The sequence below is a fragment of the Chelon labrosus genome (assembly GCF_963514085.1).
Source record: "Chelon labrosus genome assembly, chromosome: 23".
Classification (NCBI taxonomy): Eukaryota; Metazoa; Chordata; class Actinopteri; order Mugiliformes; family Mugilidae; genus Chelon; species Chelon labrosus.
In genome coordinates, this window is record NC_140356.1 from 19,928,213 (window position 1) to 19,944,243 (window position 16,031).

The 16,031-nt window shown below is 43.2% G+C and overlaps 1 protein-coding gene across 1 annotated transcript in view; it reads right to left on the reverse strand.

Annotated features, from left to right (window-relative positions):
- Window positions 1-16,031, reverse strand: part of LOC311508575 (thyrotropin-releasing hormone-degrading ectoenzyme-like) — a gene marked incomplete at its 5' end in the record, with an annotated part of 167,396 nt that overhangs the window by 132,369 nt on the left and 18,996 nt on the right. The gene's annotated exons all lie outside the window — the stretch shown is intronic.

A 16,031-nucleotide genomic window follows, 5' to 3' on the forward strand; every position in this document is an offset into this window, starting at 1 on the left:
CAGCCGGAGAGCCGGAGCAAGGATAACGGCCGCTCTGTCAATGTCAGCAAGACGGAGAAGATGAGTGCTGACTTTAGAAGGAGCACAAGACGGAAAGAAAGATAGAGGAGGCACTAAGCGGCTTCTGTGCTTCAACAAAACGACAACGCCCCGCCTCAAATCTGATTTATGATCGTCTGAAGTTCCCTGCAGTCATAATACAGCGCCGCTTAGAAGTATTTTCTACGTTTCTGCATAAAAATGACTCAAAACATCAGTGGATTTACACAAAAGTCCTGAAAGTAGATGAAAGTAGATGAAGAGAACCCAATCAAAGACACAAAACAGACATATTACACTTGTGTATCTGTTTATTTGGGAAAATGAGCCAATATTACATATCTGTGAGGTGTAAAAGTAAGTGAACCCTTGTTTCCGGTATCTGCTGTGACCTCCTTGTGCAGCAATAACATCAAGTAAACATTTCCGGTAACTGCTGATCAGTCGTCAACGAAAACATCAAAGCATCAGCAGATTTTTTACAAAATTCCTCCAAGCTGCTGAAGACGACTGGTCAGCAGTTACCAGAAATGTTAAGTTGCCGTTATAGCTTCACTTACTTTTGCACCTCACAGATGTGTAATATTGGCTCATTTTCCTGTTGAAACATATGCACAAGTATAATATTTCTATTTCATTGGTTTTGTTGGGTTCCCTCTGTCTAATTTCAAGACTTGTGTGAAAATCCCATGATGTTTTGAGTCATTTCTTATGCAGAAATTCTTAGAAATTCAGTATCCCTGGATTTAGTCTTATCCAGATTTCAATGATACATTGTTTTAGCATTAGCCAGGTTGCTAATTCACAGCAGTTTCTACATCTCTGGGGAACAGTTCAAAACCAAAGACCTGAAATTTTATTTATGATCGTCTGAAGTTCCCTGTATATTCAGCACCACTTGGATAAGAGTAAATCCTGGGAGTTTCTAAGAATTTCTGCATTAAAAAAAATTACTCAAAACATCAGTGAATTTCACGGAAGTAGACAAAGAGACCCCAATCAAAGACATGAAACTGAAATATTCTAGTTTTGTGTTTGTTTATTTAGGAAAATGAACCAATATTACATAGGGGTACAAAATGTTTCCGGTAACTGCTGATCAGTCATATACGGCGGCTTGAAAGGATTTTATGAAAATCCACTGATGTTTTAAGTCATTTTTTTAATGCAGAAATTCTTAGAAACTCCCAGGATTTAGTCTTATCCAGATTCTGTATCAGGACCTTCACACGTACATTAGTATAAGCCAGGTTGCTAATTGTCCTCAGCTGGGCACGTTCGTCTTTGACTCCTTGGTGACTCGGTGACCCTGTCGTTTCTGTGCCAAGTTGAGGATGAAGCCCATTTGCTAAATGACGCCTCATTTATTTTTCATCAGCGCAAGAAAATTGGAATTAACTACATGTATGTATGAAGAGCGTAAACACAGCTGTGTGCTATTAACGAGGATAAATGTCGCATGAACACGTTTACATTTACAAGAATGCTGCATATGCTACGAGCAGAAAGAAACTTCAACAAGTTGGAGAAACAAACTCAAAGTCATCCAAAGAAAATTTTTAAAAAAGAGTATTATTTAACTGAACTGAATTGCCGTCCGTATTGTGGACCTTTCTACCACCTCGCGTTTCTGCTCATTCATGATCAGGGTTACCTCTAAATTACCAGACACTGTGGCACAAAGGGAAACTGATTACCGTCATTACATGCATGGAAACGTGACTAAAGGCACTTCAAACACAAAGCGTGTGCTCAGCTGAAATGCAGGACTCCAGAATCCTGATGTATTTGCCACTCGACTGGTTTAAGCCTCAGCATGACAGAAGCAACAATCAGCTCTGACAGATTTCTTTTATATCATGAAAGTAGGTTTCAGTTGTTTGCTCAGGTCCACAGCAGCCTGGTTCAACCCTTCATATCGAAGCGTTAATATCATGTCGGTCACTTCGGCCGATTCTGCAGGGCGCTGTGGTTTTACAATGCTGATGTATAGTAGAGTCCATGATCTGAGGCTGGGTCACGGTGGCAAACAGGAATTCCAGACGTGAGGCAGGACCCGAACGCAGAACACGATGATGAGGCGGGAGTATCAAACAATGGCTTTAATGAAAACTAACAAAAAAGAACAGGTAACTGAAGGCGCTGCACATGAGGCACGGTAGACAGGAAACAACAAGGAAGGAGTTCACAAAATAAAACAGACAGGACATCTTCAAAACAACCATGACAGGCGTCCCAAGGCGTTCCCAGGACAGTTGAGATATATAAAACCAAACTCTGGGTCTACCCGGGACTTCTCCCTCCAATGGGAGGTTTCCAGATGCCCGAACTACCTCAACTGGCCTCCTTTAATGTAAAGCCCCTTACAGCTCCTCGTCCTATCTCTAAGGCTAAGCTCAGCCCGCCCATTTCAGCTTCTTGTATCTACAAAACCGTTCTTTGGTCGCCAACCAAAGTTCATGACCTTGGGTTAGGGCTGGATCGTAGATCAACCGGTAAATCCAAAGCTTTGTCTTAAGGCTTAGCTCAGATACAGCTCCCACATTACTCCATGTCTTGATCTGTTGTACCTGCACCTGCAAACTATATCCAAAAATGTTAAAGAAAGGCAACTGGACTTTCTTTAAGACGTTTCATTCGAGTAGCTTCTTCAGTTCTAAGGGACTGGTGGAGGAGTTGTGGGGGTGTAGCCCATCAGTGAACAACAACACATACAGTGGGGAAAATAAGTATTTGATACACCGCCGATTTTGCAAGTTTCCCACTTTATAAAGAATGGAGAGGTCTGTAATTTTCATCATAGGTACACTTCAACTGTGAGAGACAGAATCTAAAATAAAAATCCAGAAAATCACATTGTATGATTTTTAAATAATTAATTTGTATTTTATTGCATGAAATAAGTATTTGATCACCTACCAACCAGCAAGGATTCTGGCTCTCACAGACCTGTTAGTTTGTTTTTAAGAAGCCCTCCTATCCTCCACTTGTTACCTGTATTAACTGAACCAGTTTGAACTCGTTATCTGTATAAAAGACACCTGTCCACACACACAATCGATCATACTCCAACCACTCCACCATGGCAAAGACCAAAGAGCTGTCTAAGGACACCAGAGACAAAATTGTAGACCTGCACAAGGCTGAGATAGGCTACAGGACAATAGGCAAGCAGCTTGGTGAGAAGGCAACAACTGTTGGTGCAATTATTAGAAAATGGAAGGGACTCAAGATGACTGTCAGTCTCCCTCGGACTGGGGCTACGTGCAAGATCTCGCCTCGTGGAGTGTCAATGATCATGAGAAAGGTAAGCGATCAGCCCAGAACTACAAAGGAGGACCTGGTCTATGACCTGAAGAGAGCTGGGACCACAGTCTCAATGGTTACCATTACTAACACACTACGTTGCCATGGATTAAAATCCTGCAGCACATGCAAGGTCCCCCTGCTCAAGCCAGCACATGTCCAGGCCCGTCTGAAGTTTGCCAATGACCATCTGGATGATCCAGAGGAGGCATGGGAGAAGGTCATGTGGTCAGATGAGACCAAAAGTGAACTTTTTGGTATAAACTCCACTCGCCGTGTTTGGAGGAAAAAGAAGGATGAGTACAATCCCAAGAACACCATCCCAACCGTGAAGCATGGGGGTAGAAACGTAACGCTTTGGGGGTACTTTTCTGCAAAGGGACCAGGACGACTGCACCGTATTGAGGAGAGGATGGATGGGGCCATGTATTTCGAGATTTTGGGCAACAACCTCCTTCCCTCAGTAAGAGCATTGAAGAGGGGTCGTGGCTGGGTCTTCCAGCATGACAAAGACCTGAAACACACAGCCAGGGCAACTAAGGAGTTGCTCTGTAAGAAGCATTTCAAGGTCCTGGAGTGGCCTGGCCAGTCTCTAGACTTAAACCCAATAGAAAATCTTTGTAGGGAGCTGAAACTCCGTGTTGCCCAGCTACAGCCTCGAAACCTGAAAGATCTGGAGGAGATCTGTATGGAGGAGTGGGCCAAAATCCCTGCTGCAGTGTGCGCAAACCTGGTCAAGAACTATAGGAAACGTTTGATCTCTGTAATTGAATCTGTACTAAATATTAAGTTCTGTTTTTCTAGTGTATCAAATACTTATTTCATATAATATAATGTAAATTAATTATTTAAAAATCATACAATGTGATTTTCTGGATTTTTGTTTTAGATTCTGTCTCTCACAGTTGAAGTGTACCTATGATGAAAATTACAGACCTCTCCATTCTTTATAAGGGGGGAAACTTGCAAAATCTGCGGTGTATCAAATACTTATTTTCCCCACTGTAGATACTCTGACTCGTCTTGGGGCGGGAACTCAACCCCAACTTGGAGGGAACAACCTACCAATTTTATGTCAGAGCACCGTGGCCTTGGTCTGGTGAAGCCAACAGAACAGCAAGGGACTTGAATCTGAGGTTCCCAAACAGGACAACCCTCCAGATCCTGTCCATAAACAGGACCCGGTCCAACACCCACCAGAAATGGTTTTCTAGTGTAATATTTCTACATGCTATCATTGTTCCCTGAGGATGAACCACAGTGCCTTTTGGTCAGATGTGGTCACCTTACTTTCTGCCAATATACAGAGATTGGCGTGGCATTAGCTTAGCATGTTAGCTTGATAAAGAGACCAGGATTTGATCTTTACAAGAACCAACACAAATAACTCCCCATGAATCCTGAAATCAAGCGTCTTGACGTACGATCTATTTTGACGTACGTCACAAAACCCCACGTGTTCGCTCCAGTACTGTTCATGAGTAAAACAAAAGTCTGACTGTCCTCACAGTCTGTATATGTGTCTGAGACTTCATGTATAAAGCAGTCAGCAGTGGGTTTAATAAAGTGGCCGTCTGTAGACACTGGGAACGAGGACGTGGGCGTTTCAATGAACTTCAAATACGCAGGTTATTTCATTAATAGCTTTATTTTTTTTCCTCCTTGTAGCCTGTGGAGGTAAAACCATCAACTGATTTGAGGTGAAATCAATTTTGTGTGGAAGAAAAATGTTTCTTCTTCTTCCTCATTGGACCAGACGTCTTTGGAGGAGGATAAATCAAAGGTTACGATCAACTCGAGGCGTCTCTGATTCACCGATTCGCCTCACTCTGACTTTCATCTCCTGTAATATTTAGCATGTAAAGTACGCGTCCCGTTAAATCAGGACAGACCTCAATTTCTGAGGATTTGTCCCAGAATCCAAACAGGAAGTCTTTGTCCTGATAGCGAGACAGATCTTTGATAGATGGAGTCCAGTAATGGCGTCCCAAGGGCTAAATTAGGACAAGAACATCTGTAATAAAGCACTGAGACGACAACACCTTTAACGATTTATTATTACAGAGTTAAATCATTTATAATAATAACGTTGACCTGAGCACCACCTTGTTTTTCTGACCTATAAACTACAATTATTCCATTGGCGTCAAACTCCAGTTCCCATGATCCTTTGACCCCAGATGAGCTGTGAATATTTAGACCTTTGGTTAAACTCAAATGTGAAAGAGTCCCTTTGACATTTTAAAAACATTAATCTGACCTGTAGTTTATTGTCTTCAGTGTGACCTTTCTCTTCATTATGGGATGTTAATGTGACATTTTAACATCATTACGGGGGTTTATAGTGGACCCTGTCACAAACCCAAAAAATGATTCACTCGAGCTCGAGAGGAGAGGAAACTCATTCTATGTGAGCTCACATGACATTAAGCCATGTTAAGCCACGCCCCCTAAATGATCTGATTGGTCCGGCAGATCTTTGCTGGAGCAGAAGTGCTTCCCAACGGAGAGACTCCAGAACAACTGTAGACTAAGGTGTAATTCAACCATTTGAGCACAGGCAACCAATCAGAACAGAGTATTTTTACAGCCACAACATTATGACCACTGTGAATAACATTGACCATCTTGTGACAGTTCAGTGTTCTGCTGGGAAACTTCTGGACCTGGCATTCATTGGTGTGGATGTTACTTAGACATGTAGCACCCACCTAGACCAGACCAGGCACCCCCACCCCATAGCAATGACACTCCTTGGTGGCAGCAGCCATCCCCAGCAGGATGCAGCCACAAAAACGCTTTAGGAACAACTAAAAAAAACATGAAGAACAGCACAAAGTGTTGACCTGGCCTCCAAATTCACTAGATCCCAAACTGATCAAGTATCTGTGGGATGATCCACAGAGGCCCCTCCCCTCAAAGGCCCCCCACTAACAACAGGACACCCTCAGAAGGCCCATGTCCATTCTCTGATGAGTCACCACAAGGGAGACCTGCACAAAATTAGGAAGGTGATCATAATGTTTTGGCCTGCTCAGTGTATATATATGTCCATTATTCTTCTTATCATTTTTGTCGTCCTGAGTTTCCAGCATATCTCTCAGCGTGGCTCACATCCAGATGCAGACGGTGATTAGTTGGTAGATAAATGCCGACAGTCTTTGCTTCATGTCGCCGCTCGGTGAAATGACAGAAAATGGAGAAATAACGAGCTAAACGGCTGAAAATTGAGGCTTTATTGAACCAGGGTCAGCGCGCGCACACCGCTTGTATGTTTGTTTGTTTGCATTGTGTCAGACTTTAATCCTCAGAGCGTCTCATTACAGGAACAGAGACGCTGACAAAGGAACGGGAAGAAAAGGACGAGCAGCTGTTTTTGAAGGCGATGAAGAGCGAGAAGAAAGAGTTGACAATGACGGCTGGAAGCGTCCCAGGATGACGGATCTGTTTGTGCCGCTCAGATCGTGTGGAAGATAGAAAACGATTCCTCCTTTTGTTCTGAGACTTTTCGTTTTGTTTACAGCCCGAGTGATTTGTTCCATTTTGAATTTGCTCATAACCATAAAAGCTGTTTAACTGAGCGCCGGCGTTTCATTTCCTGACTGATTGCTTGGTTTGCAGATCAGACCGGTGAGCGTGTAATGTGTGTCGGTATGTAGCCATAGCCCCGCTGTTTGTTTGTCAGCCGTAAATACCTGGTTAAGTTCTGAGTCGAGCGTCATTATTTTTAAACGCCTAATGAATAAATCTTGCTCAGGCATTTTTCTGTCACTGATGCTACTTACAGCCATGTCTGAGATACATAAAGTCAGACATTATACATAACTTGAATCCCAAAACTCGCCGGTTCATCCATCTCTTCCAAAGCCGAGCTCTGACTGCAGATATAAAATCCTAACTGATTTTAAAATCAGGCTGCATCACACACTCAAGGACAAATTCACAGACCGTCTTCTCTCCGATCTCAAACTTCCACACGCTACAAGATTATCTCATCAGATCAGGAGGCCTTGAATAAACCAAAGAGACTGTGGTGCAACAAGTTGCTGTAAAGCTGCCGATCCACACTCCAGTCCAGCAGGGGGCGGTAAAGCACCGGCAAGATGGTTTTATTCTGTTGAAAGTGTTGCTGCTCGATTCAGAAACCAGCTACGACATCCAAAGTGTCCTTGAGCAAGACACTAAACCCAGAGTTGTTGATCAGTCAGTGACTGTAAAGTGTATTGACTATTTATTGGTAGCAGAGCGCTATCAAAGTCTAAATTAAATCAAATCCAACTTATTTACCATGCACAAACATCCAAGGAACTCGTTTTCTGCATTCCACCCATCCCTAAGACGTGCAACATGTCCTGGGACCAGTTTGGGGCATTTAGGCGTTTGCTCAAGGCACCTTGACCGTGAACATGGTGGGGATGGAAGCAGTGAGCTGCATCTCTAGCCACAACCAGACCATTTACCATTTAACCACCATGTTAGCGCCTTATGAATCAACAAGCAGCACATTCTTGACATCCCAGCAGCTGTAAAACATCAGCAACCGACCAAACATGCCAAGCTGCAACACAGCAACCCTCTTACGGACGCCCTGCTAGCAAACATCCCCCAACTCCTCAGACTTTCATCCTTAGCTTGAGATGAAACCCAGTTCTGTTCCTCGATGTTTCTGATTATTGTGCTTCTGCGAACCTCGCCGTCACGGGACAAATCTCTTCGCATCCTTGACCCGCCCTGCGTGACCCTCATCAAATGCCACCTGAGGTAACACCTTGTTTAATCTCATCAGATAAGCAGCAACACACCAGAAAAGAGTTAGCGACTTTAGCCGAGGCTGAAAGCACAGATGCTTGGAGCACAAATTATGACTTACAAACTAAAGTATTTCCCTAAATGTAGAACCATAACTCTTTATGATTGAAGGCCAATTTGCATCATTTCTGTGTTTCCTCAGAGTCCAGCATAGAGCCTATAGACGCCTTCCTTGTCTTTTTCTGCAGCTTTTGAGGACGGGAGGATGAATGTTTCCGTCAGATGAAGCCGTGTCATCGGTTATGAAGGGGATGTAGGGATGTTTTTTGTCCTTCCTCACATAAAGCTGCTCCTTTCTGAGGTTTGGAGGAGGAGGACGGAGGGATGGGAGGATTAATGTTTCTGTCAGAGGAAGCTGCTCTGCAAACAGACAGCAGCGTCTCCGCTGCCTTCGGGCTGAAACAAGGATTTCAATATGAGAGCGAAGCTGTAACAGAGACACAGCGAGCGCATCCAGCAACTGTTTGTTAATAGAAAAATATGCATGTGCTGCTTCCTGGACCCTCTTTCATGTCTGTAAATAGAATCATATCCCGTCTTTAAAGCACCAGGACGATCTAACTGTTAATCTCAAACCTTCCGCAGTGTTCTGGCTCATTGTAGCTGGAGTGTTCATAAATAATCCTGGTGTAACAGCGAGAAGAGCAAGCATGTGTTGGAGGAAAGGAGTTAATACAACATTCATCGCTTCACCGACGTGCTTCAGACCTGAGCCGAATATCAACTACTGCCTAATTCTCCCCTCTTCATGTGCGATGACCACGAGTCTGCCTTCGTCTTCTTTAGTACTATTTGTTAGATCACAGCTGCAGATGTAAGGCCTCTATTCTACAGATAATCTAGCGTTTGAATGCAGTTTCCTGCAGAGCTACAGGTGTACTAGTAATTCACTTATCTCACGTCTCAGAAACATGAGCTTTAAATGATCTCAGCTGGTGGGAGGGCCGTCCTGAAGTCCCAGCATATGCTTTCATAGTCTCTGCAGAGCAGCCACAAGGAACAAGAGTCTATGGAGGCTTAAACCGGGGACACGTTTATCTAGCGAGGCAGCTGGAGATCACAAGACAATCCATCGCGCCATAGGCTTCAAGCTAGACACTGATCCACAAGAGGGAAAACACAAAGAGGAACTCAATCCTAGAAGTCGGAGACATGAGCAGATTAACACGCAACCACAATCCAGAATATCAGTCTGGGAACACGTCATGAGGCTTTTATTAGGGGGTGTGTAGAGGAAAAAGTAAAAAGAAAAGTCTCAGTTATTAGTTTTTCCGAGAACCAGGAACAAAACCATAGCAACCTGAATCACAAGTTTCAAGATGACCAAAATAAATTCACAACCGTCCAACACCAAAACCAAGTAAACAAGATATAACCTTTAGCTTTAGCTTGCTAGCCAGTCTGCTAGCCAGACTCAACAGATTGAGAGAATATAGCTCTGCAACATCTGGATCATCCTCCAACCAATCAGAGACGTTTAGTCGTAAACTGATTCAGCTACACGTCTCTCAGATGACGTCTATGACTACTGTTACTATTCTGTCCATCACCACATTAAGTCCCGCCCCCAAACAATCTGATTGGCCCAGCAGATCTTTGCAGGAGCAGAATCAGTTCCAAACTCCACATAAACTTTACGCTGCACAAAAACATTTGCAGACGATAAAGTTTTCAGCTTTTAGGTGCTGAAGTTAACAAGAAGAGCTAGCGCTGTATTTTTATGTTCTGCTTGTTTAACTGGGAAATATTCAGGGTTCCCTAGGCAACAAGACATCCAATGGAGAGCTACAGTCAGCTACAAAAAGAAGACTGGCTTCCGGGCTAGACCACTCCACAGTCTGGGTTATATTCAATCAAACCAACACTGTAATCTCCGTGGTCCAGAGCATCCGACCAGGCTGCAGGTTCCTCCACGCTCCAACGTCCACTGAAGTGTTTCCTGAGCTTCTAGCAGCCACAGAAACAATCAGTCTGTTTATTTCTCTCATAGTTTTCTACCGAGCCACGAGCTTTATTTTCTTCCGCCGGAGAAAAAAACATCCACGTATTGAGGCAGTAACAGCTCCTCAGCTCGTATGAGGATCAGGAAGTGAATATATCTTCAATATTTTAGTTTCTGTCTCAATCATCAGAGGCTGGAGGGAGATCTGGAACGCTGGAGAGAATTTCATGAGAGTAAATAAACCACCTTATAGCGGTGATTGAATTCCACCAATGTTATTGAGCGTTAAACATTCTCCAGCCCAGTAGAACCACACTAACGTGAAAGCATCCCATCCATTTGAATCAGAGTCATAACAGCATGAATTCACAGCTAAATCAAACTGTATTTAATTAAGCAACGCGACTCAAAGAGAAGAACCATGTCTTGGATTCAGAAAACAGGTTTCTAGATTTCCACCAGCTATAAAGAGATCGGTTTATCCCACTGAGAGCTGAGGGATGATTTTCTCTCCGGCTGCACAGCTCTGGATCCGTTTACGCGCCGGGTTGTCGTCCTAACCCGTCCAGGTGGTCGACCTCCAGCTTCTTCTGAATCCCACGCTGCGTCTCGGCTGCCAGAGCAGCTGGGCAGGTTCTCTGGGTTGGATTGAACCCGGTGATGTGGCCAAACATCTGCCATCCTCTAGCCCTGACGTTCGCTGGAACTGGCTGAGCCGTTGCAGTAAAGCAGCGGAGGCCCCGTGGCAGCGCCTGAGGCATTTTTATCATCAAACAGCTGGCCTGAAAGACGGCCAGAAGTCCTTCCAGATTCCTCCATACACGAGTAAGCCTTCCTAAGATGCCGTGACCAATAATGCTCTTCACATCCTACATCCTTTCTTCCTTCTGAACATGCTTAAAATGAGGTGATGCATTTCTAGTTAACGATCAGCTAACATGACAAAAAAAAGTATTGTCTTAATTAGCTTATTTCCAACTAATATACTTCTGTAAGAGTACATTAGTTGACTGTGTTATCTGTATACATCCGCCTGTTGTACTTTAATTCATATGTATATCTGTACATATGTACATACTCCGCACTTACGGCTTCTGCACTTCTGGCTGGATTCTAACTGCTTTTCATTGCCTTGTACTTAAACATGTGCAATGACAATTAAATTAAAGCTGCTGCTCTATTGTCACTCAGGAAAGACGCCTTAAAGCAGCTAACCTAGCATCATTCAGTTAGCCATTTACTATTATTAGTATTAGTATTAGAATTATTCCTCTTTTGCTGCTTCATCCATCACTGTCTTGCTTCCTCTCTTCTATCCCAGAACTTCTTTTCATTTTGAATTGTTGCCAAACTTTAAAGAGGCATGCAAACAACATTTAACAGGATTTATTGTGCAGAGGTGAGTCAGTTGGAGGTTTCCTACTGTCATCTACAAACTAGCGGTTGTACCGACTGGTCGACGTCAACTAGTCGCCGATCACGTGACAATAACAACATGGACGCCTCCTAGAAGACAGGTGAGGAGCCCAGTGGGTCGTTGGTTCATCAAGTGTGTGGAAATGATGAAGCCCATACTACTGTGACATGTCAGTCCTGAAATACAACTAAAGTACTACTGCAATGCATCGAAAAAGACTAACGCTAGCAGAGGAATGGTCCAAATCCTTTCAACAACAGTCAATTAACAACTTCACATGAAACGTCCTGTGGTAACAGAGAGAAGGAGGCTGCACATCAACTATTTGCTTGTGAATTTCATTGTCTATCCCGGCTACATTATCCTTTCATGCAACATATTGTGAAGTACTATTAAAAGCTACTGACGGTGTCAATTTATATAGGCTATATATATATATATATATATATATATCTGCAGCATATAGTGTTGATAAGCTCATTTGCTTATGTTCAGCTCTGTTGTTTTCTATTAATTGACATTGTTGCTGTGGATGTAGCGCACGTTTGTTTGTCCTTGATGTCAGTGAATGCACCATGCGAGAGTTTGCCGAGCGAGAGCTGCATATTATTAGTGTCAGACTGACGGTGTTTATGGTGTTGATGTGGTCTACGGCCGACAGTAGCCTGTGTTCAAGCTTCATTAAACTTGTAGAAAAACCTCCGTAGCTTCTTTTGTGTGAGACGCTACAATATGTAGTCAGGTTAATAATATAGATTTCATTACTATCTACGGTGTTTCTATGTGTGATGTCTTCAGAGACTAGTCGACTCAACTTTCACCACATATTAGTCGACTTTAAAAAAGCCAAAGAACCTGAAAATACAAGGACTTTGACTCCAGTAACTTTTGCTCTCTTGTACAAAAACACAGAACTTAAATAAGCATAAAAAAATAAAAGCGAAAAAAATAAATCTCGATCTGTACACACAAAATAAAAAAATTGAAGAATAAAGTATAAGAGCAGATCTATGCAGCGATCCAGGAGTTTGCACAGTGAGTATATACAGTTAATGCAGAGTTGTTGTTCATGCGAATGGTCTCACACTCTATGATTGCTCAGAGTTCATCAGAGCGACAGCCCGGGGGAAGAAACGGTCTTTGTGGTGGGTGGTTTTGGCGTTCAGTGCTCTGTAACACCGACCTGAGGGGAGGAGTCTAAATCCTGGACAGGTACAGGTCCTGGGTGGAGGGAAGGTCAGTACCAGTGATCTTCTCTGCAGACCTGATTATTCTCTGGAGTCTGTCCCTGTCATGTCTGGTGGCGGATCCAAACCAGACCCTGATGGACGTGGTCAGGACAGACCACCAGGGTTGTTGTAGTGTAGAAAATGATCAGCAGCTCCTGAGGCAGGTTGACCTTCCTGAGCTGACGCAGGAAGTTCAACCTTCTTTCAAACAGTCGTTGAACCCCTACTACAATCTCAGTACATTGCTGCTGCTGTAGTTAAAAGTCTGTCAGCCACCGGCATCGGCCTGAGGCGCCAAACAGCTGCCTGTTGACAAGCTGCACCTCTGGATGAAGGTGTGGAGTCACCAAGGTGTTGTACTTTGGCCTCAGTAGATCCAGAGCAACATGCTCACTGCAACCAGCAGTGCTTCATCAGGAGTGTAATCCAGGTCTGTCACAGAGAGCTCGCTGAAGTTAGCTCCAGGTATTCCACTGACTACATGGCTAAGCTACTCTTTAATTCTCCTGAGACCAATACGAAACAGTTGAAGAGGCAGTTTATGTTGAGCGGAAATGGAAAAGCACAAAAATAAAGATGAATTAATTCATCACAAAGACTAAGACTCCCGAGCCCGACCGGTTCCAGCCTAATATAACTCATTACACACTCTCATAACACACACATGCACACACAGCGGTGGAGGCTGGTGATGGGTATAAATGACCCAGATATGATTTGTCATTAAAACAGCGTTTCACCAGAATTATCTTTCAGTAACAAGCAGACAGAGGCGCAGAGAGAGAGAGAGAGAGTGTTTGTGTGCTGGAGTGCTGTCCTTGAGTTTCTGGCAGAGAAGATGGATGAGCTGTAATTACACTGATAGAGAGATGATCGGAGGAGGAGGAGGAGGAGAAGAAGAAGAGGAGGAGGAGAAGAAACAAGGTCGTGCATGTGTTTGTCCTTGTATAAGAAGACGGACGTGTGCATGTCTCTGTTTTAAGTGGTGGAGGTTGTTAAAGGATGATGGGATGTTATCAGCCCGAATCCAGCGGTGGAAGCTTTTGACTTTCAGATCAGAATCACAACAAACATGACAGACGTGGTAAACACTGAGGAAATAAAACAGCCTCTGGACTCTCTGCAACACGTTTGGTTAAAGCTCTGTGATCTGACACTGATCCAAAACCAACAGAAACACCACTTATAGAAGTAGTGATTGTTGTTGGTATAAATTATTAATAGAAGTAACTAGGGATGTCCTGATCCAGGTACCGGACTTCAGCCAAAACTGATCTTTGGTAGTTCTTTCTGCAGCAAACGAATACCACGTCCCTGTAGCGTAAAAACTTCTTCTCCTACTGTAAGAACTAGAATCCAGTGACTAAACATGTCTGCTGTGTTAAATGAAGCATCAGTAACTAGTGTAATGTGGATGTGTGGTGAGGTGGTAGTAGTTGATCATCTAAACAGAATCCATGGAGTCCACTCAGTCAAAGGCTGCACCCAAACAACAACAACAAACACTGAATGTTTAAAAGAAGAGAAAAGTTTCCTGGAGACAGCGTCAAGGAGAAACATCTTCCAGAGAGGGTTAGGGAGTTTATGGCAGCGTTGGATGACCAGAACATTTCTGGAGTAGAGAACACAAGGTACCAGCTACCCTCTCCACACTACATTAACTTTAAGATTTATTGGACTGAATCCAGTCGACTCTAGGAGAAGACAAGGAAGACTTTAGGAAGCTACAGGAGACCAACTCTAGGACATTTAACATCAGGTTGGGACTAAATATTAAAAGATCGTAGCGGGACAACCCTAGAAATAACTTTCAACATGGTCACATCAATCAATAAGACTCATGAACACAAGTGAAACCTTTACCGTCAGACTGCTGCAGTTACAGCTCATCCACATACAAAATAATTCACTCATCGTCCATCTCTTTGTAGCTGACTGTTCGTCTCTAATGGATGTTCAACATGACACCAAAACATGATCCACATCCAGCTCAGGTTTTGTCGTATGGCCTGTACTCTGGCCCGACTATATTCACACAACTCAGACGGGAAGAAGCAAGTAATGAAACCATCATTTCTTATCTCAGCTGTTATCTCACATCTTAATGACAGCGTTATCCTGAGATCACAAATGTTACCGACTTCATTATATCATTGACACACATTAGATTATCTCTAGACTGAGACCAGGGATAATCTAGAGATAACAATCTGGCAGCCCTTAAAGTCGCTGCTCCTGATACGATCGTTTAATCAGGCCTTTGCTGGGAGATAGGAAGCATTGTTTTTCCTGCAACAACAAGTTGAATGTGTCATTTTATCAAGATGACAGACGGCGTTCTTGAGACCGCCACGATGTTACCGCTTCATTATCCTGAGATGAGATGGATGCCTCGCATTAAGATTCCTAAAGAGGTACTTGTGATTTACATGAAGTTGGAGCAGATCGGGAGAGGTGATACAGCCGAGATTTAAATACGACTCAGGTGATGCAGCTCTTTTTTTTTAGTCCATGGAACTGGGTAGCTTGTGGCTACGATGACATGGGAAGTCGTGTGCACAAAATACTTGGCATTTCAAATGCTAACGTCCACCAAAGCAACTGTTATCTTTGCATTAAGAAGTCACAGAATTCAAACTTTGTAAATGCTAAATACAATGCCAACCTATTGCCCCAAAGAGCTAACGCTGGAGTGTGGTTTAGCTAGCTAACAAAAAAAACTCTTCTTGAAGTCGTCTCTTGAATTCTTTTGTTTTGAGTAGAAGATGGTGGCTGCTTTTCCTTCACCCTGAACTCCAGCTCATCCCAAACCATCTCACTTAGATGAGCAGTGACATGTCTTCAAGAAATCTCAAACAAGTCCATGACCTCAATGATCACTTAATCAAGTCCAAACCTTAGACCGGCACGATAAAACTGTCACAACATCATATGTGACGCTTTGATAATGTATAACAAACAACTAAACAAACTAACAGCAACCTAGAATGAATGAATTCAGGGGTGAATATTTTGAGTTTGAGCACCAAAAAAGCAGAAGATAACATTAACAGAGCTTTAGTATCAAATAATAAATTGAGAATATCAATCACTGAAGGGTCACTGCTGTTACTACTTCTGCGGTGACAGCAGTGACCCTTCATCCGACTACTGTAAGCCTGCTTTAGAGGGAGGTTTCATGCTAGCATGAAAGCTGGGTGAGACAGAAAGGGCAAAGCTGACGACACATTAATGAAGTTCAACCAGACTGATGAGTAATATTGATATTTGCACCTCATTTTAAGTCCAA